We start from the raw sequence: 6,000 nt of genomic DNA, 5'->3' as shown, positions 1-6,000 counted from the left end.
CCCACGTTGGAGCCCCCTGTTGGGGACTCGAAGCAACTATGCCCCCAGGAGCCTCTCTGCTCTAAACAACATATATGCCCCTAAGCCTCTCTGGCTCTAAACACAAATATGCCCCTGAGCCTCTCTGGCTCTAAACACAAATATGCCCCTGAGCCTCGCAGGCTCAGCAGAAAAATGCGGCGTCGTGGAGTCTCTCTAGGGGGACTCTAAATTCCAAAAATGCCCCCAAGACGTTGGAGCGGCCCTCTGTCAACCGGGGCCGCTCTAAGGAATTAAGACAACACAGGTAGGAGGGGGCAGGCATCGGCAATGTGCCCCGATGCCCCCTCTAACTACACATGGCCCCCGGAGCCCTTCGTGGGCTCCAAATCACTGGCAGGAGGGGTGGGCACCTGCAACATGCCCCCAACGCCGTGCCGCTCTCCTCACCTATGGGACAAGTGGGCTTGTCTCCTCCGGATGCGGCCGGTCTCTGCTTTGCCTGGTCCCTCCACACGAGAGCCCTGCCTCTGCCAATTCGCTTGCTTCACCCGGTCCTTCTCCGCCGGGGCTCCCTCCCAGCTCACGGGTGCCCCAGGTGGCCATTCCTCGGCCAGCTGCTTCTCTCTCGGGGCGGCAAGCGGGACTTCCTGCCAGATTGCACGCCCCTCCCCGTCCCGGCAAAATATGCCTGGCTTCCTGCTTTGGAGGGCCACCAATGGCAGCACCGCCCGAGCAGGGAGGCGGGCACAGCATCTCCTCGGTAATCCCCGGGGCCGGCGGTGAATTCTTGGCACACAGTGCTCCTAAGCTCTATCGGAAAAATAAAACTCTCCCAGCGCTAGAGGACCAACAAGGTCCAAGTGGAAATAAATGAAAGGGTTAGGAGTGCCTTCAAGGGGATTTGTTTTGAAGTATCTCTCTGGATTAATTTAGGTAAACAAATTATAAGGACTATTCAATGGTCCTACAGTGAAATCAATCAACAATAAACCTTTATCCAAATTACACAAAAAGCAGACATTAATGTTCAACACAACACAAATACAAAAAATTATACAAGAAAAACAAATAAGACGGGAGTATATGAAAAAAGATTGAATTTATCATCAATATTAACCCCTTCAGTGCTCATAACAAAGCCAGCTCGTCATGGCCGTTACCTGCGCTGCGCGCATGACGAGCTGACTTTGTCATGTAATGCGTTTTTTTTTAATTTTCAGCGCACAGCGGGAAAAGCTGCAGCACTCATGCAGTTAAAAAGGCAGAAGGATTTAGATACAAATATATAAGCAGAACTACAGGAATATCAGTGATTGGTAAATATATAACTCTGTAGATACTGATGACACCTTTGCTGATTTTAAATTTGATAAATAGATAGGAAGAGGCGATGTGTTGAACATTAATGTGTTTTTTTTGTGTAATTTGGATAAAGGTTTATTGTTGATTGATTTCACTGTAGGACCATTGAATAGGTCCTCCAAAACAAATCCCCTTGAAGGCACTCGTTACCCTTTCATTTATATTTACCCAGGCCCTCAAGGGTATTCCGGGTTGCTCACTGTTATAAACCCAAGTGGAAATAAAGCACTCCCAGCGCTAGAGGACCAACAAGGTCCAAGTAGAAATAAAGCGCTCCCAGCGCTAGAGGACCAACAAGGTCCAAGTAGAAATAAAGCACTCCCCAGCGCTAGAGACACACCAGTCCAGGTCAAAGGTCAGGCCCCCAAAGGTTTCAGGGAATCCATCAGGCGTCATGGGGCAGGGCAGGGCCCAGGAGGCAAGCCTTCACCTGGGCCCCAGCAGCAGCACGCCCCTGGCAGATTCAAGTAGCAAGACAAGAACATCTTCAGGGTGTCACAGCACCCTTTTTATACAGCACAATCCTTTGTCTAAAAATGCAGGGTGGGGGCAAAACCAGGCACAGCTGGTTTGGGAGCACTCTTGATGAGCTCAGCCCCTCTCTCTATTCACTGGCCAGGCTAGGGTCATCAGTCGCACCACAGGGGGTGGAGCCAGCATTGTGTGGGGAAAGCCGAGCCCTATTCAGGTCCCAGGTGTACTCCTCCCTCACATCACTCATGCTAATCTCACCACTCACTACCGGGCCAGACCCATCCAGACTCCTGGAGCCAGGCTCACCAGCCAGCTCCAGCCAATCACGTGCCAGCACACTTACTGCACACGCACACCCTTGTCTAGAAGTGGCACTTCCACACTAGACACATTCATGCCGCACACATCATTGCGCAGCATTCAATCTCACGAGTTCTCACATACCAAACTCGGCCCTGCACTCCCCACACATCAGGAACTACCATGGTCACACAAATTCCCCATGCATTCCTATGGGAGGGCAGGTCACTCTCACCACAGAAACAGAGAGCGCACGCACTTTACACTGGACCACAGTGAAAAAGTGCCCAGAGACCTAAAATCACCAACACCAGGTTACAGAAACAGGCTAGGCAAAAGGAAAAAGTTTCGGGGTGAACCTGCCAAAAAGGGCCAGGTCCAACACAACCCCCTTCCAGCCAAAACGCAGGGTAGACCAATCAATCCCTTGATGGGCTTCCCTGCTTAGGGCGACAAAACACGGACACGGGCCCGCACGGCAGCGACACCCTCCGGTTCTACGCCACTCTGAACCCACATGGATTTCTCTCAACAACAGCTCTCTGGCCCAACTAGGATACCCCACTGGCACTCTCTAGTTATCCACAGCCAGGACCGGGCCCAAGGCCATCCAGATGTCACAGGTCCTGACGACTTCACAGAGTGGGGGGCAGTAACCCCTGGCACACAATAGCCATTCTCCACTATTCCTCTCAGTGTAACTACAACTACCACGGATCCTTCAACCTAGGGACCATACCCTCAGGCTGACCGGAGGTCACGGGCAAGAATGCCTCACCCTACCTCTACTTCTGGGGTTCTGCACCCTCCCAGGGAAGCACCCACCAGAACACATCTCTCCCACCATATCAGGACCTCTCTCCATCACTGGTCTACCACCTGGGATCTGGAAACTATTTCATTTCGGAGGTACAAAAGCACACAGCACAGTCATGTCTAGAAGTGGCACTTCCACACTAGAAACATTCATGCCGCACACATCATTGCGCAGCATTCAATCTCACGAGTTCGCACATACTAAACTCGGCCCTGCACTCCCCACACATCAGGAACTACCATGGTCACACATATTCCTCATGCATTCCTATGGGAGGGCAGGTCACTCTCACCACACACACAGAGAGCGCACGCACTTTACACTGGACCACAGTGAAAAAGTGCCCGCAGCTAATATTGTCTTCTGGTCTTCACACAAAACGGGGAGTTCAATTTCCATTAGAAAACCTTCAATGTTATCCCTCCCAGGGGAAATTTCATCCTCATACAACTTACTCATATGTCTAGAGACCTCCGACCCAATTTTGGCGTTAGTATCCAATGTGTCCCCTGTCATATGGTCGGTCAGGCATACTACTTGATTACCCACCCTATAAATCTTTGCTTTCCATGCCAACAAGGTACCACTCTTCTCCCGATAAGCAAAATACTGCAATTTACTAACCTTCCATTTATCTATCAATAATTTATCCAAAGCCTTTTGGTATTCTACTTGCAACATTTCTAGTTGTTTCCTAAGAAAGGCCAAATTATTAGATCTCTCAAGGGAAGCTTCCTGTACCTCTTGCTCTTTATTCTTATTCAAGTAGCCTTTCTTCTTCGTGCCTCGCCCTTCGTTTTTTACCCACCATGATGCCCGTACTTTTATAGATCTCAAAAAAGCCTTAAGGGAGTCCCATACAATTTGAGGTTTAGCTGACCCCCTGTTGGCCCCAAAAATACCACAACCTCCTCTTTTATTTTATTGATTACCCCCTCATCCAACAAAATTGTCCTATCGAGAGTCCATCTATCTATACCTCTCTTATCAGGTATTTTTAATGATAAGAGGACATTTGAGTGATCCGAAAGTATAGCAGGTACATGCTTAATAGTTTCAACCCCAGATACCAGGTCATGATTCAGTAAAAAATAATCGATTCAGGAATAATGACTATACTTTTTACTAAAAAAAGTGAAATCCCATCTTATGTCTCCAGATGTCAATCAAATTGAACTCTCTAATCATATTTCTAAGCACTGCCATAGTTTTAAGTGGCGCAACATAGTTGGCTTTGGAGGTTCTATCCAAACTTTTATGAAATACTAAATTGGTATTCCTCCAATTAGTACTGGAGTATTAAACAGCATTGAGCATAGTTCCAATTTGATTAATACATCTGGATTATCCTCATTAGGCCCATAGTAGCTGACTACAATCACGGATAATCCCTGTACTTTTATCTTGACCATGGCCCACCTCCCAGACAAATCTGTCTGCTGGCATTCTACTATAATACCCTCATTCTTTCTTATAAGTATAGCAACCCCCCTCGTATTACTACTTTGATCTGAACAGACATTATCTTGCACCCAAGACCATTTTTTAAAAGCATTCACGCATTCATGTTTTGTTAGGTGGGTCTCTTGCAATAATATAACCCTTGCCTCAGATCTCTTCACAAACTCCATTACTCGACCTAACTTTCTTGCAGACCTCAAACCATTAACATTCCAAGATACAAAGTGCACTAAATTCTTCGTCATCTATCTATCCTCAAACCTCTACCATTACCTACTAAGTCAGTCTTGTATTGGCCTACCCTTTGTATACATTCATGAATACACCAGTCACTATGAGCTAGTAGGGACCACCCGCATAGCTGAAAGAGGACTATAGTTTTTATTTTTTTTCCTGCATGCTCCCAGCCACCCGTGCCCCCCCACTCGCCCCCCTGGGAAACCCCCCCCACCCTATCTCTAAGGCAAAAGGCCTTCAAGGTCCCGCCGTGCAGAAAAAAAAGAGGGAATCCATTACAGATTTATAAGGGTATATAAACAAAAATCTTATACTTGTATATTGCTATATATTTGCTGTACATTCCTACAAATGTATTAACACTTGTGTGTCTCTTACATATGATGTGTCTTTCTACTCAGCTGTGTAGTTCCTCTACATACACCTACATACATGAACTGTCCCTATTTTGGTTTGCCATCTGTTATAGCAAACTATCCACCACCGTAGGGTCTCTGATCACGTGCATTTTATTGTGCCACATTATCTTGAGCGTAGCAGGAAATTTAATTTGGACTTGAGCCCCCCTGAACGCAACTCATTCATTTTAGAGCCCAGATCCCATTGTCGCTGAGAGGTTCTTTTACCCAGGTCCGAACATATCTGATACGTGACATCCCCGTGTTTTATCTCTTGTTCCTTTAATGCTCGCCCCAACACCAACTCCTTAATTGAATAAGATAAGAAGTTAACTAAAATTCTTCTTGGGGCTTCTCTACCCGGATGTAATCTATAAGGGTCTCTATGAACCCTTTGGAGTCCTTTATCACAGGCAATATCACTCCTATCCTGAAGCAGGTCTCTCAAGAGGTTATATACAAAGCCCTTAATGTCCGAGCCTTCGGCATTTTCGCTCACCCCCACAATACGTCTCCAAACCGGCCTGAGGGCAATTCTTCTGTGTTACGAATGATCCGTGACTTAAAGCATTCCTTGACTGCTAGGTTTAAGGTACTGGCATAAACTGGTTTGCCCATTTGTATAGCGTTCAACGTGCACTTAAAAATCTCACTAGAAGGTCTCTGGGTGGGCAGACCCCATACGAGATTCTCTTTGGCATAAAAATGTTTGTCCCGGACCTGGAGGGTCTAGACATGGCAGTGCCTGTTCAATTGCTTGGCGTGCTTGGCGTGCAGGGTACAAGAACAAGTATTTTACCTCCACTTCCTGGTCACGAGGATAACAGGTACATCTCCATTGACTATGTCAAATTACAATGAGTGGCTGATTCTTCTCAGTATGACTCCAGTGGTCTCTTGTCCAGCAATGCTGAGAAATGTTGTTTTAGCCTCGGCAAATACGAACTGGCCTGACATTGCCATTGAGAT

The sequence above is a fragment of the Lissotriton vulgaris genome, chromosome 10 (assembly GCF_964263255.1).
Source record: "Lissotriton vulgaris chromosome 10, aLisVul1.2, whole genome shotgun sequence".
Lineage (NCBI taxonomy): Eukaryota > Metazoa > Chordata > Amphibia > Caudata > Salamandridae > Lissotriton > Lissotriton vulgaris.
This window is presented reverse-complemented; position numbering follows the sequence as displayed.